Source organism: Lepisosteus oculatus, chromosome 8 (assembly GCF_040954835.1).
Source record: "Lepisosteus oculatus isolate fLepOcu1 chromosome 8, fLepOcu1.hap2, whole genome shotgun sequence".
NCBI classification, from domain to species: domain Eukaryota; kingdom Metazoa; phylum Chordata; class Actinopteri; order Semionotiformes; family Lepisosteidae; genus Lepisosteus; species Lepisosteus oculatus.
In genome coordinates, this window is record NC_090703.1 from 28,717,983 (window position 1) to 28,743,569 (window position 25,587).

At 41.5% G+C, this 25,587-nt stretch overlaps 1 long non-coding RNA gene across 1 annotated transcript; it reads right to left on the reverse strand.

Moving 5' to 3' along the window:
• Positions 1-10,443: 10,443 nt before the first annotated feature.
• LOC138240974 (uncharacterized) lies at positions 10,444-12,128 on the reverse strand. Its single transcript, XR_011190155.1, has 3 exons — positions 11,986-12,128; positions 11,785-11,898; positions 10,444-11,084 (listed from the first exon to the last, which is right to left on the reverse strand). It is a non-coding gene; the product is annotated as an uncharacterized lncRNA (long non-coding RNA).
• Between the last annotated feature and the right edge of the window lie 13,459 nt (positions 12,129-25,587).

The window sequence follows — 25,587 nt, forward strand, 5'->3', positions numbered from 1 at the left end:
ATTAAGGGACTTAAAAGAAAAAGAGATGCTTCATATTGCTTAACTAATTTTTAAAACTAAGTTATAAAGTGTGCCGCGCCGGGCTTCTGAAGTGGTTCCATAATATCTGGTATACGGAAAAGAAAGTGTACTGTAGATAAAAAAGCTTGGATTCTCATGTATCTGATACAAGTATCTTTTAAAACAGACTTTGCTGTGCTCTTGAGGATCCTTTTGATATTTTGAGCTCTGGTTGAATGATAAGTGTCGCAGTTTAAATAATTTTCGTAGTTAGAAATTATTAAACGCTCTGTTAAAAGCAAGGGAGTTTTTATGTCCGTTACAGTAAAAGTAAATGCCTGACAAAATAGGGCTTGGACAGATTCCAAGTGCTTGTACAAATGTGCTAAAGAAATGAGCAAAAAAAGCCATTCCTTTATCGTATTGGCTAGCTAATGTCCTGTGCTCGTTAGTTAGATCAAAGAAATGCTGTGGTGTTTGTCAAAGAAAAAAATAAAAGTATTTTCGTTTAAAATGATGGTTAGAAAGAATGTGGACCAGCATAATACTTTGAGTTTACAGCTAGTACAAAGTCATTCATTATTAATACTATTAGTAATATCTTCGGTAAAGGCTTTGATGGATAAAAAATTCCTGCATAATTAAAATATTTATGATAAAGGTAGGTTGTGTACTTTTGTCCAACTGAGCAATCTTGCTTTCATAAAATATACCAACTTTTTAATGACTGATGATTAACATGCTGTAATACACAGTTTAAATTTAAAGCTCAAATGCTGTACATGAGGAGAGAATGCTATTTCCTTAGATATGTGATTACATGGGGTTTTTTTTTATCCCCGGCGGAACCGGTTATCCATAAGAATCATGTAATAGGTTTATTCCATGCTGAAAAAAAGAAGAAAGAAAACACATTCCATAAGAATCAGCACTTTTATATAGCGCCTTTAAAGGTGGCTTCTCAAAACGCTTTACAGGATAAAAACAACAATAACAACAACACCAATATTGTATTTCATTGCACTTTGACAGATCGTCCTTAAATCAATTGTTGATTTAAAGTTTGACAGTAACCCTGTTTGTTAAAAAAAAAAGTCATGGCTCCAGCTGGATTCAAACACCCAACGTGTGATGTATAAATCAGGAACCTAACCCACAGCGCTACTGGCAAAGTCACATGATGAGTGTTGAAAAAGCCCTACAGAAACAGTATCAACAGACATTGTTCAGCATGTACTATTCTTGTGTTGCGGTACATGAGTATAATTATATCGTTATTAATTTCTTTATATACGCGATTCCATATTATATTCCCTTTTAATCAAATTCTAAAAGTATGCTTGTTGACTCTGCTTCAAGACTTCGATGCTTAAAATGTTTAGGGAGAAATGGAATACTGATGTGTATTTTTTCTTTAAAGTACCGAGACCAGCCATATACTGTATGTTTATGTTCCAAAATTAATATCGTTTATGGCCTTCACACGCGTTACAGTATGCTCCTATTCTTTTTATGCTCAGCTACTAAGATTTCCCTTCAGTGGTAAAATTCCATATAAATATTCAATACTACAACGGGCCCAGTAAAGGGGATTCTCAAAAATTACTGTACTTTGCATGATTGGAAACAAATGCGTGATTGCGAAATGCTGTGGTGTTACTTTTACAAAGACGGTCAATGAAAAAAAGAATGTGGACCAGGGCAATACTTTGAGTTTACAGCTTGTCCAAGGTCATTCATTATTAATACTATTAGTAATATCTTCGTTAAAGACTTTGGTGGCGACAGCTCAAACATGAGAGGTTGAGCTTTATTAGCTCCACCTTGCAGAAATTCCGGATACTATTATTTTACTTGAAGTACTATACGAGAATTTAGGGTAACTCGTGGTAGACTGCGTCAAGTGCACCACAAAATAATGCGGTATCGCCTGCTCGTTTTTAATGGCTGCATCTGTGTGTTTTCTTTGTTTTTATTGATCTTTTTATGTTGTATTATGTTTTCAATTGATCCATCCAAAAATCCCAGAAATACATTTTTTTATTTATGCACATACAAATTATCAGATCAATATACAACCTCCTCAAAATTAAATATTTTACTTTATTGATACTAGGATAATGAGCATGTGTCTAGAGCTTATTTACAGTTCAGTGATGTCAGTACAAATGCTCAGTAATTTAATGTACTATCAAATATAGTTTTAGAACTAATAATTCTGAGATTGTGGATGCTTTAAATTACATTTTTGGCCAGGCCTTCAGTTGTCAACTTATGGACAAGAAGGCTTAAAAGGTATAGTATGTGTGAACTGAAGCAAGAAGTTGCTCTTTTAAATCTGACAATATCCCTTTAACATGAACAAACAAAACAAAATTTTCTAAAAACATGTTAAAAAATAAAGGTTTCTAAAAGACAAGAAATAAAATAAACAGGATTTTCATTGACTTCATAAAGAATCAACAGTAGATAAATTAGCCCTAAGTAAATCATTAGCCTACAGATGCAGCCATTCAAAATGCACGGTACAAACCCGTACCGCACACAACTACCCACAAGCCACCGCAGTAAGTGATTGCTGGCCAAAATGACCGACAGGTGCACCCGTGGTGCATTAGTCGGTAGCGAAAAGATTTAATCATTTAATCTCTTTACTGTGCACATTTTAATCCGCTTAGTATTGAATATTTATATGGAATTGTACCACTAAAGGGAAATTTTAGAAGCTGAGCATAAAAAGAAGAGGAGCATAACGCACCTGAAGGTCATAAACTATATTAATTTAGGAACATAAACATATTACTGTATTTAAACTGTACTGTATATGGCTGGTCTTGGTAGTTTAAAGAAAAAATACACACCAGTCTTCCATTTCTCCCTAAACATTTTAAGCATGAAAGTTTTATGAAATGATCCCCAAATATGCGATTGCCGTATAGAATTAATTTTAATTAAAGAAAATTATTTAACACAAAAATTAAGATGTTTACATTCCTCCGCCTGAGAATATAGTCACCTGTTGCTACGCAAGACAGAAACACAGCCACAGGTAACTAGCAAAGAGAGGACATTAGCTAGCCAATATGATAAAGGAGTACATGATTTTTTAATTTATTTTGCACATTTATTTGAACATTTCCATCAATTGTACAAGCACTTGGAAACTGTCCAATCCCTAGTTCGTCTGCATTTTCTTTTATGCTCCAGGCATTCTCCCGGTCTGTGTCTTCTAGGATATAATGCCGGCGATTTGTGTTAAAATTGGGTTTCCAATAACGCCGCAGCAAACTCTTGTTTTTATGTCCACTATAACGGACAATCTCCCTTGCTTTTAACAGAGCGTTTCATAATTTCCTAAAATGAAAATGCGACAGAATTCTGGGGTGTCCCTATACCAGAGATTACGGTAGGCTTCAGAATGCTGATTGGCTGACACCATCTGACACCCCTCTGATTGGAGGAAAAAAAACTTGCTGATTTGTTCTACATAGCAGGAAGACATGAGCATATGCTGCTTCTATTCGAAACGCGTAAGTTTAATTAGGAAGTAAAAACCTTACAGCGTACACAGATTTCTAAACTGATCAGGAGAAAGAAAAATCACCCGTGTTTCGTGCATTAAAAGTTGTTATTAACTATCAAAACCTGTTTTATTTATTTTATTTTTATTTAGATTAAGAGTTCCCGTCACCCCCATTTCCATTTAAATCACAAACCCGTGTTTAATTAAATATTTTTATTGATTCACAATCTGGCAATGCAACGTAAATCGTTATCTTTGTTTTCTGCATAATAATGTTCACCTCTCTGTCCAGCAAATTAATAATTTACTTTATTTTCGTCGTCTCCGCTTTAAAGGTACCCCTGTCGTGGAAGAATTTGACCTCGGAACGTTTACCCAGCATAATACTGTATTTCATTGCACTTTGACAGATTGTCTTTAAATCAATTGTTGTCAGAATATCCCCACCTCCAAACAAGATTGCTACGTTTTTATTAACTGGCTGTTTCAGTAACTTAAAGTATATATTTAAAGTAATAATTTAACAATATATGTAAATTTTTAAGATATGTTTATGTTGCTTATGTTTTTGATTTGTTTCACGTTAATTTTATAAGGGAGAGTGTCAAAGAGATGACTCCTTTACCCCCCATCTTGATTAAAATGCTTTTATTTTTTCACAATCTGGCAATGCCCGACAGAATTCACATTCACTGCAGCCAAATGGCCTTGCAGATCAGAAAATCAAGGAACAAAACAATTATCGCGCCCAGCTCCTCAATGGAATCGCTTTAACATGCTAATGCATTGGTGTAACACTCTGTGTCTACAGTACATTGTGAACAAATCGGTTTCACAGGTATTTTCAACCCCCAGCCACTGTTGTTTCATTGGTTGTTAACCTGTAAAGCACTTTGAGGAGCCACCTTTAAAGGCCCTATATAAAATAAAGTTTATTATTATTATTAATATTGATCATATTTTTCCTCCCAGAACTTGTAAATTGTTGTTGTTATCCTGTAAAGCGCTTTGAGAAGCATACTGTCCAGCTTGTAAGGTGCATTCTCTTGTAAAATAATATGTTTTGGGTTATTAGTCCTCCACTTACAGCAACCCGATGTAAATACATTTTGTCTCCAAATCCACCACCACTTGTATGAATCATAGCCCTGCCAAACGATGCAAATTCCGCTGCAATGGGTGTGTGCAGGAATTATTCGGTATGGCATCTCCATGTTCATACTGTCCAGAATATTGTATTTCAAAAACTGCGCTTTATTTCTTCTCCATCACCACCCGCCAGCAGCACTCCCGTACCAAGACCAGAGAGAGACACAAGACAAGCCCACCAAGAGTGTGGGCCCGAGACAGAGAGAGAGAGACAGAGAGAGACAGACACTAAGGGGTGCGGAACCAGGGAACTATTTACATGGAAAATGGGTGATCTCCCCAGACTGTATGCCTGTTTCACTGTTACCTGGATACCTCTTGGGGGATATCCTCTATATCCTCTTGGGGGATATTCTAACAACAAGTGATTATAAGACGATCTGTCAAAGTGCAATGAAATACAATATGCTGGATAGTATGCTTCTCAAAGCACTTTACAGGATAACAACAATAACAACAACAATTTTACAAGTCCTGGGAGGAAGAATATTATCAATATCAATAATAAAAATAAACTTTATTTTATATAGCGCCTTTAAAGGTGTCTTTTTTTAAAAAAAAACTTTTTTTAATGCATTTGCATTTGCACACAGAGCAGTGTTTACTTGAACATGAAGATGCCCTACTGAATAATTCCTGCACACAACCATTGCAGCATAATTTGCATCGTTTGGCAGGGCTATGATTCATACAAGTGGTGGTGGATTTGGAGACAAAATGTATTTACATTGGGTTGCTGTAAGTGGAGCACTATAACCCCAAAACTCTACTTATTATTTTACAAGAGAATGCTCCTGACAAGCTGGACAGGATGCTTCTCAAAGCGCTTTACAGGATAACAACAACAATAACAACAACAATTTACAAGTTCTGGGAGGAAAAATATGATCAATATTAATAATAATAATAAACTTTATTTTATATAGGGCCTTTAAAGGTGGCTCCTCAAAGTGCTTTACAGGATAACAATCGATGAAACAACAGTGGCTGGGGGTTGAAAATACCTGTGAAACCGGTTTGTTCAAAAACAATGTACTTTAGACACAGAGACTCAGTAGCAATAGCAATTAGCAATATCAAAATAGCAATATTATGGACACGCAATTGACTAAAAAACTTTTTTTTGACAGCTGATTTTTGTTGACAGCTTGACACAAGTTTATCAGTGAAAAGACCATGGGCATTCTTCCTCCCCCCTACATTCTCAGAGTAGAATATAATTTATTATTAGCACAATTTATTACAGTGCTAAATTTAATATTATTGATAACTAATAGTTTATGCTAACACCTAGCTTTCTTAACGCGAGAAGTACTACTGTAAGTAAGTACTGTACAGAAAGTACTTACTGTACTGTACTTAAGTACTACTATTGTAAGCAAAAAAAAGGGGGTTTGGGGGGGAAGGTGTCTTTCGCTGGAAGACTCGCCCCCTTCTACTTTGAAAATACGTGTGAGACCTGTTTAATTCGTCACAGCCAGCACTCCCGCAGAGAGTGATGAAAACTGCGTAGCGCCAGGCGAATGCACATTAATATGTTGAGCTTTTGGGCTCGGGATTAGCGCCCTACAGTTCAACCTGCGGTACCGCTGTGTACTGTACATACAGTACAGTACGAACATGTGTTATTTTGAAATATAAAAATCAATATACTGTAGGAGAAATTGAGTATTGGTATGTATTTTTTCTTTAAAATACCAATAACAGCAACATACAGTTTAGATAATATGTTTATGTTCCCAAATTAATATCGTTTATGACCATTATGACCTTCGTTATGCTCCTCTGCGTTTTATGCTTAGCTACTAAAATTTCCCTTTAGTGGTAAAATTCCATATAAATATTCAATACTAAGCGGATTCAAATGTGCACAGTAAAGAGATTAAATGATTAAATCTTTTCACTAACGACCAATACACCACATTATCTTCCGTGTCGTATTAACATTGGAATGTTTTTTTACAAGTGTCAAAAGAAGCGATACACAACCGGATTTGAGCTACAGACCATAACAGACCAAAAAACAGAATCCACCTGCAATTTGGGTGTTAACAAAATGTGTTTACAAAGAAAGTGAAATACAGTAATACTACCAGCTATATAGATTTAGATATTTAGACCCTTAAATTAATATCATTATTAATTAATTTAGATACGTGACTACATATTCTCAATTATAAAACAGATCATTCCGGTCCTGGAATCTGACTGGCTGACACCCTTCTGAAGTGGTACCATAATCTCTGGTATATGGACGCCCCAGAAATTTGACTTTTTACTGTGTGATAAATTTTAAAGACTACTTCTTAGTGTAGATAAGAAAGCGTAGCTAAAAAAGCTTGGATTCTCATGTATCTGATAGAAGTATCTTTTAATACAGTCTTTGCTGTGCTCTTGAGGATCCTTGTGACATTTTGAGCTCTGGTTGAATGATAAGTGTCACAGTTTAAATAAGTTTCGTTGTTAGAAATAATGAAATGGTCTGTTAAAAGCAAGGGAGTTTTTATGTTTGTTATACTAAAAGAAAATGCCCGACGAACTAGGGATTGGATAGTTTTTCAGTTCTTGTACAATCGATGGAAATGTTCAAATAAATGTGCTAAAGAAATAAACAAAAAAAATAATTTATTCTTTTATCCTATTGGGTAGCTAATGTCCCTTCCTTGTTAGTTAGATCAACAAAATGCTGTGGTGTTACTTTTTGTAGATGAAAAAAAATAAAGTATTTTCATTTAAAATCACGGTTACAAATAATGTGGACCAGCGTGATACTTTGAGTTTACAGCTTGTCCAAAGTCATTCATTATTAATACTATTCGTAATATCTCCGGTAAAGGCTTTGATGCATAAAATATTTCTGCATAATTAAAAGATTTATGATTAAGGTAGGTTGTGTACTTTTGCCCAACTGAGCAATTTTGCTGTCATAAAATATACCAACTTTTTAATGACTGATGATTAACATGCTGAAATACACCGTTTAAATTTAAAAGCTCAAATGCTGTACATGAGAGGTTAAGGTTTAGTGGCTCCTCCTGGCGGTTTTACAAGGTGATTCCGGATGCTTTCCGATATGACGTCATATGAGGCGTTGCACTGCGTCATACTGCGTTAGGATGTGATACGCCCACCGCATGGTACGGTGGTGTACCTCACTTGTTTTGAATGGCTGCATCTGTATATAGAAAATGCTAGGAAATCTTGTTATGTTAGCTTGTTATGACAAACAAAATGGAAAGTTACAATGAATTATTTTGTGAATCAGAACATTCAAAGAAAATTCACGTTACAATGAATTGACAAGTGTATTTAAATAATTCACAAAAGAAAAAGTAAGGAAAAAAGCAGCAAAATATCACCAAAGTTTTGAAAGCTATAAACCTATTGTTACGACCCCAAGTGTTTAAGGGAAAAGGGGTGTAACATTTTGGATAATTCTTTTGGAAGCAGGGGGGGGTTTTGGTGAGGGACTAGGAAGTATGATCACAAGGGTAAGGAACTAGAGTGGTGCCAAAGGAAAGTAAACAAAAATGGAGCTGGCTAGGACAGTGAGGGAAAGCTAATCTGACTACAAAAGAAACCCCGAAACACACGGTCTTCGGCGTCTTCAACACCCTAGCTAACCTGCACTGACTACCCAAAACCATACAAGACAAAACGGCACTCACCCGTGCTAAACTAGTGTACTAATACAAAATCAACTAAATGTGTAAGTGTACCCAACAACCTAAACTAACCTTATATACAAAAGTTCACACAAAAACACAAGTGAACCAGAAAGACAAATAAGGGAAAACAAGAGTAATAAACAGGAGCAGGGTACAAAAAGAACACAAAAGTTGAACATGTAACACTGGGGCAAGGTAATGACAAAACAAGGATAAACACAGAAACAAACGAAAGTACAAAGAAACTAACGTAAATCCAACAAAACAACAAAGCCGAAGCTATACGAAAATACACACACCCAAAGCAAAACAAACCAACAAATGAAGCCGAAGCAATAACCAGGAGCGAAGCGAAGCGAAAACCAAAACCGAACGGGACCCAAGTCAAACAAAAAGGCTCTTCTTTCTGAAAACCTCCATGTTATATACTGAATAAGATGTGTTCTGATTGCCTGAGACTAATTAATGATGACATCATACTGAAACAGTGGAGTGATGGTGGGCCAATGGGGAAGGGAGAACAATCAAGGGTCAGCAGTGTGGAACATAGAAAAAAACACACACACAACACACACTGGGACGTAACACCTATACATTGTAGAACTATAAAAAACATAGGGATGTATTAAAAAAAAACAACTGGAAGTGCTGTCCCTGTCAGAAAAGCAGACTCTGACGCTGTCATGCAATGCTGCCAATTAATCTGCTTGTATACACAGGCAGAAAGGTCTGTCACATGATTCCACTGGGATTGGGCAAGGTGACAATAATTGTAATTACGTTTTTTTTTTGTTTTTAACTTTGGAAAAGTTACATCTAGCCAATGTCTGAATAAATTAATACACATTAAAACAAGAAAAATAACATTAAAAATGGGAAAAGCATTTAAGATTTCTGTGGAATCAAAGTCAACATATATTTCTGAGGATATGCTGTTTGGTGCAAGCAATATTATGAAAGTATTAAGAAAATATGTCTCTGGAATGAGAATGGATATTTCTTGCGGCTTTGCCTCAAGACGTTCTTTTTCAGGGGGTGCATTTGTCTCTCAGATTCTCTGAAGCTGCCAAAAAAACAGCTGCTGGTTCTTTACTGTTATGCAATGAGAACACATCTGTTCCAGTCTAAATGTGTGGGTGTGCTTGTATATGTATTCTAGCCTACACATGCCTTTCCTTGACATGTCCCTGGGTTAATGTGCATGTTTTTTTTCTCTCTGTGTTCTATTTCTGCTCTTACTAATCTTTTAGGAAGGTAAAGATTAAATTGGTTTTGTTGCCCTTACAAAGTGCTTTGCTCACTTTATAGCATTTTTCTTATAGCGTTTTTAAAAACATTTTTCCCTGTGAGTAGTATAAAGCGACACCTTTCATCAAACTCTTGACAGGTACCACGCCCCCTTTTCCATCCAATGGTCGTCCGCGGTGTTTGGTTGCCCCGCCCCCCAGCCATCCAATGGCATGTTGTTATTTGTGCATGTCCCGCCCCCTCAGGAGCCAATGGTGTGGGTCGGAACCCCCACCGGCCGGTTGCCCCGGCGCCTCGGGGTCCCAAAGCCCCCAGCCGGCGCATCCCTGGGTGTGTGCGAGTGTGTATTGGTTTGGAAGGGGAGCATGTCTGCCCCGGGGTTGAGTGCGCTCTATTATAACCCTAGGAAATCGGGCAGTTACGGTGGCGCAGGGGGTCTGTTGCGGGCCGCGAGATCCCGGGGTCTGCGCGGCGCCAGCCGCGGCCGGGTGGTCGAGTGGCTGTCCGGCCAGGCTGCTTATACGCTGCACAAGCCGGCGCGCGTACGTTTTAAGAGAAACAGGACGCTGGTGTCCGAAATGGACTGGCAGTGGCAGGCCGACTTGGTGGACATGAGAGAACACCACGCGTTCAACGACGGTTTCTGTTACATCTTAATGTGTATAGACATGCTGTCTAAATACGCTTGGGCCGTGCCACTGAAAACCAAGACTGGTGGGGCCGTGGTTGCTTATATGCTGCAGAAGCCGTGTCTCCAAAACAGCCGGGGTGCAAGCACACACACACACACTGACTGCGTAAAGTCTCACGGAAAGAAATGGCAGGGCAAACACCAGGTGAAATGTGAACCGCTTTATTTCAACAGTGGGTTTTCAAACACAGAAACAGCGCAGCAGCACTTTTTACACAAGTTACAGACTCCAGTTTGCAAGTATGTGAAATGTGAACCGCTTTATTTCAACAGGGGTTTTCAAACAGTGAAACAACGCTGCACACATGCGTTACCGGCTCCTGTTTGCATTCAACAATTAAATGTTGGTGCGGAAAATTAGTTCGGTACGCGTAACCACCACCCCCACACTGCTGAGAAACTTAGAGGCATCTGAAAAAGCATTCATAACCCCCTTCCGCTCACCGTGTCTAAAGCCATGCGAACCACACTGGGCGATCCGATCGAGCAGGGCAAAAAAATTTGCCTGCGTAACCAGCGGGATAGTGTTACCACAGGTTCTGTGCAAAACACGCTGTATTTTGGAATACACACTGTAGAACCCCCCAGGCTTCCTTTTCTGATCTGAAAACATCAGATCTGTAATAATTTCACTCAAGTTCTCGACATACGCATCTATCTCTTTAACAAATTTAAGGACATTAGCATTCGACTCTTTGTTTTGCATATCAAGCTTTGTAGAGAGAAGTGTGTAAAGCACTCTTAGTAAGAATTCAGACGTATACATTCGAAATTCTTCATTCTTCGGTCGATGGCACACCCGGGTCTGTAAAACAGAGTGAAATCTGTATTCACATTTTACATAGATCTTTTTTTTTGCGTCTGTAAAAATAAGAATAGTGTTTCTTTTGCAACACATCAAAAGTCACGTCTACTAATTTTTCATCCAGCTGTTCAAGGGTGGCGTGTACATGCTCGTATGGGGAGTGGTCCTCAATTATATTTTTTAGCAACTGTTTTATGCCCCGCTCAGTGTCATTTGTAATGGTGTACGAACCCAGACACCGGGCGGTGTACAGAACAACCGATAAAATTCGGGCTAAACTGAGAGACTTATAAATTTCTAAAGCGGCAAACGTCACATCTTCAAACCCATCTGTGTAGCCGACAGACAGACATGTGTGGCCCCGCTGCCCAGGATGGTCAATCAAACAGGCCGGGCAGTCATCAACCAGGACCCCCTTTAAACAGTGTTTGAAGATGCAATAAACTACTGCTTTCACAATCTGGGGCATAACATCGGGCTCATTAGGGACAGGGGCATCAGCTTTATTAACATTTGGGCGAACACACAAGCATAGACATGAGACATTCACATGTGTCGGTAGGCTGAAGATTGACCCGTCCACATCCTCTTTATTCTATTAAAGGAAAAAGAAAAGGAAGGCTTAACAAAATAGACATGCTTTGCACCTAAAATACCGAGCATTTACACTTTTGAGCTAAGGTTTTTCGTTAATATTTACCATTTGTAGCGTGGTATCATCGCTAGCACCCGGCTGTTCTTCAACATCTGGTACCCCAGCTGAACTCACACCCCCGCCGCTGTCACAGGGTTCAGAGGGTGGGTTCGGGTTTTGCTAAAAAGAAGACCAAGTATTAAAATGACATATGCTAAGCACCGATACAAGAATTCCACGAGCCGAAAAAATATTTTAGCCGCCTACCTCTTCACTTTGTAGAGTAGCGGACCCCGTTGTTTCTCCACACAAAGAAGCCATCTCAGCAGCTCTGTGGTGTCTGACAGCTCCAAGCACGCACTGCGGCCCTGTCAGGTCGGAGCGTTTAAGAATATGCGCCAATGGTGTAACACGCCTACATAACACAAGACATTTTACAATTGGTTGTGATGACCCCCCCTGATTTATCGAGAGCGAAAAGTATTCGCATATCAGTTTATAAGTTTTAAAGTATAAACACACAATGCAAACACAAATGATGTGTTTCACCCGAAAAGAAATTTTAAACACGCGGGGTTGGTCTTAAAGTTTTTAAAATAACATAATAAGACACAGTTTATTTTTAATAACACATTCACGACAGCTTTTTCGAAAATTTGGGATAAATTTCCACACAGCGCCAGCATAAAAGTCTTTAAGGTGTTAACAGACAACAAATGGTGGGGTGTTGTTCTTCAGACTGTAACGGATTGTTCTTAAAGTTTTAAAATTGTTTCCCGGTAGAGATGATTTGTGATGATATCGGAGACGGGGGTGGGGAGGGGTTAGTTACAGGCTCTGGAATGCAGAGTGGGGGGTGCTAAAATTGACACCAGTGAAAGTTTACAAATATTTTAAATTCATGTAAAGTTTTCTAATTTACAAGCACCACATGTATTTCACGCAAAAATGTTCTTAACAGCGCAGCGCGGAAAAATAAAACCTCAAAACGTCAAGCTTGGTTTGTGAACACGGCCCTATAAAGAACAGATACATAATAAAAAACATTTTGCTTGATAATATTCTTAGCGGTCTGTTGGTGAATCAAACAAAGACAACGCGGTACATTTTCGCCAACTTTTAACAGCTATGAAATTTTAGACACCGTTGTATGTCTTAAAATAATACAGATTTTAACATTATAACGGTCTAAAACGTTTTCTAAAATGTTTCTTAAAATAATTTCTACAGACCAGTACGTGCACCCCCAACGATACCTAAGATTAATGGTTTTATGGGGGGACCATGTGTGTTTCTTAGAAGAGAATGTTTAGCGGCTTGAGTATAAGTACCAGCGGTTTAACAGGCGAAGTTTTAGCTGCATTCCAATTCCTACAGTCTCACGTTATCGCCTAACTCGACAGAATGGATCACGCCGATCAATTGCAACAGTCTGAAGATAGTCTGTTTACAGAATTAGAACTGTTCGACTTGATAGACGAAGCCGCGGATTCCACGAATTTCAGCGGTATGTATATCTGGCTTATTGTGAGACAATTACAACGTCGCGGTGCATGTCTCGTGTTAGCTATAGTTACAAAACGTTGTATAATATTTGTATAATAGGTAATATTGAATGAATATAATGGAATTACCGGGGATTGGTGCCGTAATGTGGTCGTGACTGTGTGTATCCATTCATTTCCAATAGCCCCGAAAACCACGGGTGTAAAAAGACCAGTTACGGCGCAGCACAACACCGGTGAGTAATTACGACAATGTTTTGAATAACGCTTTACGACCATGTGAGTCTTAAAGACACAGGGGTATATACGCCGCACCAAAACGCGTATGTGTCTATTCCACAGACGCGGGCGAGGGGACAAGTCGCCACACATTTAAAAAACCCCGTTTGGGGTTTGCATTACCAACCCAAAACCTTGTGGTGACACAGGCCGATGTTCACATCATACCAGACGGTGCGGTGGATATTATCAGAGCGCCTGAGAGAAGAGGTTGGTATTATATAAAACATTATTTTAGCCTGGTCATTTAAACGTGTCTATAATAAAAATACATACCGTTTTTCTATATTTTTCACTAATGGTATTTTCCCACTCTGTGCAGACCCCGGACCTTCAAAAAATAAACTGCGGCGGGCCAACAAGTTAACTGGGGCATCGAGCTCAAAACGGCTGAAACCAACAAGCAAAGGTTAATATAATTTAAGCGTGGTCAAGATGTGTTATGATCCACTTACGGTAAACGTTACTTCTTTTGTTAGGATGTTAATTCGCTGAAAGATCCTACTTCGCGGAGTTTTCTGTTTGGGGGTGTTAAAAAACCTTATTTTAAAACTGCCTAGCTTTTAAAGTTAAAAGCGACTGGTGTGTGCGAGGGTCTACAGGCCGTTAGCACGCCGCTTGACCCAGTAGCGCCACCACCGACGTCAAGGAAACCGGTGTAACAACATGGCCGGGTAACTTGCTCCATTCACCCACAGCCCTTTGTGTAAGGATGCACCATATGCGTGGCGTTTTTATCATAGTTATCGTAGTTTTCTGACTTTGACAGTTTAGATTTCATTGATTGTTGTGTTGAAAAGTCTTTTATTTTTATCACAGTGTTGTTTTCAGATTTTGAGATGTGGAGCATTGGCGTGGTAATAAAAAGTCTTATTTTTTCACACAGCATCTGTATCGACGCGCGGTGAAACAAATGCGGTGGAAACGTCGGAACCCAAGGTGGTGACTGCATCCGAGACGACTGTTAAGACGTCGACCAAAGCCAGACGTGTCAAGCCTGCGGAGCGAAATAATAACGCGCCTAAAGACTTGGTGTTGGGTGATGTGCTAGATTCCGTGCGCGGTATTACACAGACACTAACAACGGCGATCACTAGTGAGGTGACCAAAAACGAGCTTTAGAGCATCTAAGAGCGGTTTTAGCCGGTGTACAGACCTTGTTTCCAAAACCGATCCAGGTTTTCACCGCTAACCTCTTAGATATAATTTCTAAAGAGGATGCCGATCTAACCTCTGGATTTCAGAACCTGTTGATGCTATTTCATGCTTCATCGGTGCAAATCCCCGGTGATAAATGACTAAACATGCGGTCTAAAAAGTGCTTAAAAGACCAACCGCTTGCCACCCGCATGCTTTTGTACATAAATAAAAGAATTAAACTGGCAAAAGCATGTTTGTTGCGTCGTCAAAGATTCAGAGCGAGGCATCAGATTTCCCAAGGGTCGCCCGAGCCACGCAATGAAAATGCAGTGGTAGAAAATAACTTAAGGCCCGAGGTTGTTGTGGCAGAACAGGATGGTGGTAACCCAGAACCGGTTGTACTGAACGATCTGAATCAGGTTGGTGGCGGTGCCGGGGTGAATAGAGACCCCATGGTTTTCCTGGAGTGTATACGTCGTTATAACAGGTCTTATAATAATTTTAGAGCAACAGAGCACCATGAAGAATTTCGCTTTGTTAATCTCGACAGAATAACCTCGTATGTACAGGCTATAGACGCTGTGCATGGTGCAGTCCAGAGAATATTGGATGAACTTTCTCCAAACATCGGGGCGAATGATTTTGTACAGCTGCGTTTGACAGCGGGTGGTTTTAACAAGCCCTTGTTCTCACGCAGGAGACACCCCGGAGAATTAAATGCGGCCGATTTTTTAAGCCACATCTCGGACCTCTTACAGAGCCACACAGAGGTTCTCACCGATGACACCCTCCGCTTAGTGGTGACGATAGTTAGGAATATGCAGGGGGGTGCCCGCCGAAGATTTAAATCCGTTCTGTACAGCCGGGTAATTGCGCAGAAAAAAGCGCACCTTATCGACTTACATTACACGGGCGGTAATCTGTGTTTCGCCGGGAGTGTGTACGGTTTGTTGAATGAGGGTTGTACCGATGGGGAAATGTTACAGGGCGCTAAACGAATGCACAAAGAGTTGGGTTTTCCAGAGAATCGGAAAATTAGTTTGTCAGACATTACCGCTTTTGAAAAACATTTAAAGGTGGTTATTAAAATTTTGTACCACGACCAGGGTGATTGGAAATATTTTACAACGGGACCCACACCACCAAATTCTAAAATACTTTTTGTTCTACTGCATGAAGAGCATTTTTATGGGGTTTTAAATATTAAAGCTTTTGTGGGGGCGGCGTATTTTTGCACTAACTGCCACGCAGCGTATAGCCACAAGAACGCACACGCCTGTGTTAAAGCTTGTAAAACCTGTTTAGATCCCCAGTGTTGCGAAATTGATGCTGAAATTCAGAATTGCCCGGCCTGTAAGGTCTTTTGTCGTAGCTCACAGTGTTTGGTGAGACACTTGCGGAATGCGGCGACGGGTGTGAGTAAGTGTGAGCGCAGGGTCTTTTGTGAGAAATGTGGGGTTTATAACCTCGCAAGTCACAAATGTAAAGAGAAACTGTGCTCGCGTTGTAACAAGGTGATCGACACCCCGGACACACATTTGTGCTACATACCGCCTTTGGACAACCCCAAAATTTCAAACAAGTACATTTTTTTTGACTTTGAATGCATGCAGGAAACGGGGACCCACATACCAAATTACGTCCACGCCCTTCATATTGACAATAAACGCAGCTGGGAATTTTATGGTGAAACTTGTCTAAAGGATTTTGTGTGTAAATTTATCGATAGACGTTTCAAAAACCATACGTTCATATCGCACAATGGCAAGGGATATGACAATTACCTAGTGATCAGGCAGTTGTTAGCTGAAAAGATGGACGTTGAACTAATTAATCAGGGTGGTAAGATAATGTGTATGACCGTAAAAGCTCTGAACATCCGATTTATCGATTCTTTAAACTTTCTGCCTATGAAATTAAGCAAACTGCCGGCCGCCATGGGGTTCCCCGGGTGTAAGGGTCATTTTCCACACTTGTTGAACACTGCAGAAAACCAAAATTATGTCGGACCGATGCCTCTGCCTGAACTTTACGGCGTTAACTACATGCTGCCGAGCGAGAAAGCCGAGTTTTTGGTTTGGTATGAAGAATTCCGGGGAAGTGTGTTTAACTTACAGAGAGAGTTGAAACGTTACTGCCAGTTGGATGTGGCAATTCTAAGAGAAGGCTGTATCAGGTTTCGGGATGAGGTCATGAATATGACCAGACAGACACGCGTGACTGAGTCAGGGGCCGCCTGCGTTGTCTGCATCGACCCCTTTCAGTTTGTGACCATCGCTAGTGTCTGCATGGCCATGTTCAGACTTATGTTTTTACAGGAAGAGACGATTGCGTTGCTACCCCATGACAATTACCACCGCCAGCAAAAACGATTTTCTACACCCAGCATTCAATGGCTTATGTACATAGAACACACAGAGCGCGTTAAAATCCAACACGAGTTAACCACGGCCGGTGAGTTCAAGGTTGGCCCATATTTTCTGGATGGTTATGCTGTAATTGACGGCGTGCCGACAGCCTTTGAGTTCAACGGTTGCTTTTTTCACGGTTGTAAGCGTTTGTTATTGTGAAAACGATTTTAATCAGCTGACAAACACTACTTTTGGTTGGTTGTACAGAAAGACGATGGTCAAAATTAATTTTCTCAAAATGAGAGGTTTTAACGTGCTTGTTTTGTGGGAGCACGAGTTCAGAGACACGCTTGTTAAAAATGGGGGTTTGGCTAAATTTCTAACAGCCGCACAATTACCAGAGCCTCTGCAACCTCGCGAGTCGCTTTTTGGGGGGAGAACAAATGCGATTTGTTTGCATTACACAGCGCAGCCCGGTGAAAAAATTCATTACTATGATTTCACCAGTCTGTATCCGTTTGTGAACAAAACTAAAAAATACCCACTGGGCCACCCCCGAATAATATATAACAACTTTGGAGATTTAAAACGGTATTTCGGTTTAGCGAAGGTGAAAGTTTACCCACCCAGACGTTTGTACTTTCCAGTTCTTCCAACCAAAATTTACAAAAAACTGTTTTTCACGCTGTGTCGTACGTGTGCTGAAACAAAACAGACCACCCCCTGTGAGCACGGTGATGAAGATCGCGCCTTGACTGGTGTCTGGTGCACCCCCGAATTACAGAAGGCCTTAGACCTGGGGTATAGAGTGTGTAAAATTTACGAAATTTGGCATTTCGAAAAGGCCTCACATGATCTTTTTACCGACTACATCAAACTGCATCTGAAAGGGAAGCAGGAAGCTTCGGGGTTTCCAGAGTGGTGTACAGATGTCGCGAAACAACAAAGATACAGTGCCTTGCGAAAGTATTCGGCCCCCTTGAACTTTTCAACCTTTTGCCACATTTCAGGCTTCAAACATAAAGATATAAATTTTTTATTTTATGTGAAGAATCACCAACAAGTGGGACACAATTGTGAAGTGGAACGAAATCTATTGGATTTTTGAAACTTTTTTAACTAATAAAAAACTGAAAAGTGGGGCGTGCAAAATTATTCGGCCCCCTTGCGTTAATACTTTGTAGAGCCACCTTTTGCTGCGATTACAGCTGCAAGTCGCTTGGGGTATGTCTCTATCAGTTTTGCACATCGAGAGACTGAAATTCTTGCCCATTCTTCCTTGCAAAACAGCTCGAGCTCAGTGAGGTTGGATGGAGAGCGTTTGTGAACAGCAGTTTTCAGCTCTTTCCACAGATTCTCGATTGGATTCAGGTCTGGACTTTGACTTGGCCATTCAAACACCTGGATACGTTTATTTGTGAACCATTCCTTTGTAGATTTTGCTGTATGTTTGGGATCATTGTCTTGTTGGAAGATAAATCTCCGTCCCAGTTTCAGGTCTTTTGCAGACTCCAACAGGTTTTCATCCAGAATGGTCCTGTATTTGGCTGCATCCATCTTCCCCTCAATTTTAACCATCTTCCCTGTCCCTGCTGAAGAAAAGCAGGCCCAAACCATGATGCTGCCACCACCATGTTTGACAGTGGGGATGGTGTGTTGAGGGTGATGAGCTGTGTTGCTTTTACGCCAAACATATCGTTTTGCATTGTGGCCAAAAAGTTCGATTTTGGTTTCATCTGACCAGAGCACCTTCTTCCACATATTTGGGGTGTCTCCCAGGTGGCTTGTGGCAAACTTTAGACGAGACTTTTTATGGATATCTTTGAGAAATGGCTTTCTTCTTGCCACTCTTCCATAAAGGCCAGATTTGTGCAGTGTAAGACTGATTGTTGTCCTATGGACAGACTCTCCCACCTCAGCTGTAGTTCTCTGCAGTTCATCCAGAGTGATCATGGGCCTCTTGGCTGCATCTCTGATCAGTCTTCTCCTTGTCTGAGCTGAAAGTTTAGAGGGACGGCCAGGTCTTGGTAGATTTGCAGTGGTCTGATACTCCTTCCATTTCAAGATGATCGCTTGCACAGTGCTCCTTGGGATGTTTGAAGCTTGGGAAATCTTTTTGTATCCAAATCCGGCTTTAAACTTCTCCACAACAGTATTACGGACCTGCCTGGTGTGTTCCTTGGTCTTCATGATGCTCTCTGCGATTTCAACAGAACCTTGAGACTATCACAGAGCAGGTGCATTTATACAGAGACTTGATTACACACAGGTGGATTCTATTTATCACCATCAGTCATTTAGGACAACATTGGATCATTCAGAGATCCTCGCTGAACTTCTGGAGTGAGTTTGCTGCACTGAAAGTAAAGGGGCCGAATAATTTTGCACGCCCCACTTTTCATTTTTTTATTAGTTAAAAAAGTTTCAAAAATCCAATAGATTTCGTTCCACTTCACAATTGTGTCCCACTTGTTGGTGATTCTTCACATAAAATAAAAAATTTATATCTTTATGTTTGAAGCCTGAAATGTGGCAAAAGGTTGAAAAGTTCAAGGGGGCCGAATACTTTCGCAAGGCACTGTATATCGGCGAATATTATGAAAAAGAGGGTGTCCGGCTGGACCCCGGCAACATTAAAAAGAATCCGGCCAAAAGACAGCTTTCAAAAATTGCCTTGAACAGTTTGTGGGGCAAGTATGGGCAAAGAGACAATTTACCACAGACCACCATTGTGAGAAACCCCGATGAATTGTTCAGGTACTTATTTACGCCATATCATGAGGTGTCAGCCTGCGAGTTTATCGATGAAAACACAGCCTGTGTTACGTGGAAACACACTAAACACCACTATACGGGCCATTCAAACACTAACATTTTCATCGCTAGCTTTACAACCGCCTATGCCCGCTTGGAGTTATACAATCTGCTAAATGCTTTGCAAGGCCGTTGTCTCTACCATGACACAGATTCCGTTATCTTTGTGAGTCGGGAGGGTGAGTGGAATCCGGAACTGGGCGACTACTTGGGTGAGTTGACCAGCGAAATCGATGCTGGTCAACACATCACCGAGTTTGTGTCAACAGGACCCAAGTCGTACGGGTACAAACTGTCTGGAGGGAAAGCCTGTTTAAAGGTAAAAGGCATTATGCTCAATGTGAACAATTGTGAAAAAGTTAACTTTGAGAGTCTGCGGGACTTGGTTTTTGACTATGGCGTTAACCCTTATGCAGAGTGCCGAGAATTTAAACACATTTCTATTCAACAGCCGATGATCGTGCGTGTTAAAAAGGATTGGCGCATTGAGACCCGGACCTTAAAGAAAACCCAAAAGGTGGTGTACGACAAGCGGGTGCTGCAAGAAAATTTGACATCGTTGCCCTACGGATATTAACACGATGGATGTCAGGTTAAAACACCCTTTTTCGTGCATTTTGTCCGGACCCTCGAATTGCGGTAAAAGTTATTTTATAAAACAGCTCTTGGAGAGCGGTGATACCGTTATGACTCGTAAACCCGAAAACATAGTCTGGTGTTACAGCTGCTGGCAACCTCTATACGACGAGTTGCTTGTGAAATTTCCATACATTCAGTTTATAGAAGGACTACCGACGTCGTTTTCCGACGACCAGCTACTACCGCCGGGTAGAGTAAATTTGATTATAGTGGATGATTTGATGGAGTCTGTGTGTGAAAATAATGAGATAGAAAAAGCTTTTACCAAATACGTACACCACCGAAACCTCAGCATCATGTATATCGTCCAAAATGTGTTTTGTCAAGGCCGGAAAAGTAGAACCATCGCATTAAATACAAAGTACATGGTGCTGTTTAAAAACCCTAGAGATAAACTACAGATTACAACCCTGTCCCGGCAGATGTACCCCGGTAAAGCCAAATTTTTTTTGGAAGCGTTCGATGACGCTACTAAAAAACCTTTCGGTTACTTGTTGGTGGATTTAAATGCCGACAGCCCAGATGACTATCGCTTGCGAACAGGTCTTTTCCCCCCAGATGTACCCACGGCTTATGTGTTTAAAAAATCTAAAAGTCGGTGATCTCACAACCACCGACTCAGTCGAAAAAACACGTTCGGGGCGTCGTCATGTCTTCACGCGTTCGGAGAAACCTGACTCTCTTAAATTTTCTGGTAAAAGCCACCCCCAAACAACGGAAAGCTATTCTCTGCGGGGCTACAAATGATCTTGTACAGGCCATAGCTGAAATCGCCTTGAATACCTTGAAAGGGAACATACCGTTATCTGCTAAGCAGTTTGGGACCCTGAAGAGAAAGCGTAAGCTTATAAAGACTTTGAGTCGAAAGGGTCTTTCTCTTAAAAGAAAGAGACTCTTGGTGAACCAGTCCTGTGGTTTTATCGGGGCCCTGTTGAGTATTGCAGTACCGCTGATTACGGGGCTTCTACAACGTCGATAATGGAGCACGCTGAAAAAATGTACCTGGTACCTCAGAAACAGCTCGATCGACTCTGAGAGCGGTCTGGGTTCGAAAGCGATGTAAGAAAAATAACCGCCCGTCGCCTGGATGATGAAATGCGTGACATTCTGCAGAACTCGCATCTGGCCGAATATGAAAAAGTGAAATTGTACAGCCAGGTGTTGCAACGGTATTTGACATTAGTACGCCAGGAGACTTCCGAAAAGGGGACTTTAACCGTTGTACTACTGGAAAATGCACCCACCAAACTATCACGTACGTTCGCGCAACCGCCGTCATCGAGCGAGGCTGACTTTGGGTATATTTTGGACAGCGTGTCTCAGAGGTTCCGGAGAAATGCCGAGATATTGTTAAAGACCATGGCCCGCAATGAACCATTAATAGCCTGGAATGAAAAGGGGGAATTTGTGTACAAGGGGGCACCTGTTGAGGGCTCTCACATGATTGATCTTGTCAGGGCTCTCACGCAGCAGCAAGCAGTTGCTGGTGGTAAGAAGCCAAAAGGTTGGGATGTGTTCATGGAGGCTATGGCTGAAATCAATGTGCCGGGCACCTTGCTAGCCAACGCTGGTAACCGAGAGCTACTTGAAAAACTCAAGGCTGCCCCGCCGGGGTGTGCCGCGTCGGCCAAAACTTTAAAACAACCGGTAGAGTTGTCGACGGTCGACCCGGTCTCTAAGATAACCGCTGAAAGGAGACGATCATTAATACCTAGACCCACATGGCTGTCTTTGTAACATTTTTTTCTCTGGGTCTGTGTGTTTGTGTTAAATGACTTGAAATGTATATTAAAAAGCGTGCGCAATATGTTTAAAAATGGTATGTCTGTAACATGTATTAAAAAAAGCTTGAGCGCCGTAACAGCGAATGTATAATAAAAATATTGTGTTGATTTTCATTCATGTTTTGTGTTCTTTTTTAATAATAACCACACAGACGTCGAAATGGTTCGATTTCATTCTTATTTTAGACGATCGATTAACATTTATGACATGTTTTAAATTGTCATAAACACCCGCATAATTGAACATTCGTATTTTCAAAGGGCTTGAAATGGTACGGGGGTCTCCGTCTCACACGACGTCGGTTTTTCAGAAACATTTCCACCATGCGGTCATTCTGGATTGCATCCGTAGAATAAAGTTCTAAAATGTTTCTAAAAGATAAACCTTTACATCTATGGTATAGAAAAAAGACGCAGTGTAGACCGTAGGTCACTGCAAAAGAATCTTGCAATTGTCTGTTATTGTAAAATATGGAGTTAGCATTTCTGTTTAAGAAATCAATAATGTTCTTGGGAAAGAAAAAGGCTTCGGGTGAAAATCCGTAGGAGTCGAAAAATTCTGCGCCCTCGTCGTCGGGTAAGTAAATAGCCAGCCAGTGTTCACCAGGGCGGTCGTGTGGGTGAGTATTAACTATTAAACTCAGAGGGCGCCGCGCCAGTCTCTCGCTCGGTAGGGCATCACTGGGGAACACGCCTAGAAAACTGTCTCGGGTGTAGCGGTCTCGGGTTAGAATGTCTTCCAGCTGTTTGGTGTTCATCTTTATGTGCAGGTTGTGTGGTCTCCCAGTGCTTTTTAGCTGAAGTCGTAAATGACTTGACGTCTCATATCCAGCTCTATCACGATGTCGAACAGCGCGTACACAACCATGTTAACTGTAGTGGGTAGCGGGGTCGCGAAGCATATTTCAGCTCTCAGATTACCCGTTTTGATAAGTGAATAATGTCCTGTGCACTCGTCGTCGGGGCTGAGGTTGAAAGCGAACAATGTGTAACTGCGCGCGTACTCCTCGCGGTCCACCAGAACTGGTTTCTTTCAGACACTTCCCGGCTGTTTCCACCAGGTTAAAATATTCACGGACGCAATGTCCATTCTGGAAGTCTGGTTGAAGCGGTTTAGTGGGGATTTGTTCCCCGTCCGCGTAGAGAGCCAGAAAGTTAATGTTGTAGTGTTTAAAATTGAAGGGGTTTTGGGTAAAACTGCCGCTGAATGCCGCGTTGTCCACAAACCCCAAAATGACCACTTTGGGTAACTGCCCGAGAAAGAGGTTTTCTTGGTTACACACACGGCTCCCTGCTGGCAGGCTGAAGACTTTCATCTGTACGCGGTCTATGGGATTTTAGCGTTGGCCGTCAGGAGTGCTTCGGCGTGTCCCAGTCTGACCCCGGGTGACACTCTGACTCTTTTCACAAACAAAGATGCAGAGAGTACGCTCAGTTTGTGTTCTCCGGCGTTGTTCATTAAGCAGAAAGCATCTCTGTTTCGCGTGAGTTTTATTTTCAGGTCTACGCCATTCAGTAGTAGTTTGTCCTGAAAAAACAGGTCGGCGTGAATGTGACCCAGGAGCTCCAGTTTTCGGCTTTGCGCCGTGTATGATGCTCTTTTTCGGAACCCCTGATTGGGACCATCCAAAATTGTGGACTCGTGTTCCCCGGCTGTGTCTTTGTAAAAGAGACCTGTTGAATACTGCGTCTTCAGCGTCTCTTCACTGTAGTTCAGGACCGACTCTATAAAGGCTCTGTAAGGATAGCAGTTGTTGCTCTGGCTGATCAATCGGTCTCCTACGGTGATGTCAACCTGGCTGAAGATGGCAGCGATGGGGTAGTTCACCAGGCTCACACGGGCTGCCGCATCAATGTCCCGACCGTCTGCTTCCGTTATTTTACAGGTCAAATAGAGCAGCGTGTTGTTTAAATCTAAATAATCTTCACCGTTGCCTGCGACGTAGAACTCCAGAGGTGCGTTTTCCGTGAGGGCCGTGAGGGGTGGAACTTCTATGTAAAAACTTTTCTCGACGCTTGTTTGGGTAGGTGCTAATTGAAATATGTCCAGCTCCGACTTGGCGCATTCTGCAGACCCGTCGTGAACAAAAGCCATGTTTAAAATATGTCTCGTTTCGTGTCGCGTTGATTGCGGTGTGTCACGCTCTTCTTGGTCGACCTGAAGCTTCTATGAGTTGCCTGTCTGCGCTTAGTCGTTCTTTTATCAGGTTTCGGCGGCCCCCGACGGTAGGATGATGACGTCTGTCTTTTTCTACTGACACCCCTGCGGATGTATGCGAGACCCGAACCTTCCTGCTGATGTGCAGCCACCTTAGACATGACCGCGCTTGTAACGTTGCCGACCACGTCTTTGGCGATGTTTTTAGCTGCCGATGCCATGTGCGGCTTAGCTATTTCAAACCCGCGTTTCAAAAAAGGCACGGCTTTTCTAAATAGCGCTCTGAAAATACCCCCGATACCAGCGCCGTACTGAACCGGTAGCCCTGAAAATCCTGGTAATCCATAACCAGCCTGTTGTTTGTAGTAGTGGGTATACAGAGAAGGATCCCCGTAGCTCTTGATGACCGTCATCCTTTTAGATGTTTGACGCTTTCACAGGTCTGAAATGCAGCTTGACGATGACCTTTCCAAATGCAAATGACACGTGTTCGTTTTGATCCGTCTTTATTTCAATAGTGATGTTGTTAAAATGGTCGATGCTCACCGGCACGTAATGGGGTTTGTCGTACAATACTGTGACGAATTCACCATCCACGCCTCTGAAGGGCACACAACGCAAAAGCGGTGCGTAGACGTCACCTACTAACTGGTGTTCTATGATATCGGTGTATATATACATGGTGTTAAATCCGCCAGTCATATCGACGGGGTGTGGTGATTTTACACCCGCAACACCCGAATTGAAACCCAACATCCGCGCTAGGCGATTACGCAGCTGCATAACAAACCGTTTATCACTAACAATCCTTACCGATCGGCTAATGGGGTTGTATTTAAGACTTACAGCCGTTAACTTGGATTTTTCAGCAGCCCGTTTCATTTCATGCAAGAGCTGCTCGATGTTGCCGTAGTACCCTCTTGGTAAGGTACAGGTCCAGATAGTCTTGAGCTCCTCGCTGATGAACAGAAAAACTTCGTCTTCATCAAAAGTGTTTAGTGTATTCGGATAGTGTAGTTCGACCAGGCCCACTTCCCAGCCCCCGTCCAGGTCAATCGCCTTTGCCAGATGCTCTGTGAAGCAGGCGTTAGTGTTCTTTGGAAACATCTTTGAGGATGAATTACTGGCCAGCGTCACATAGAAACCATTGGGGTTCATTTTTCATCACCTCTATATGTCTCGGACCTCAGAAGCCTTCA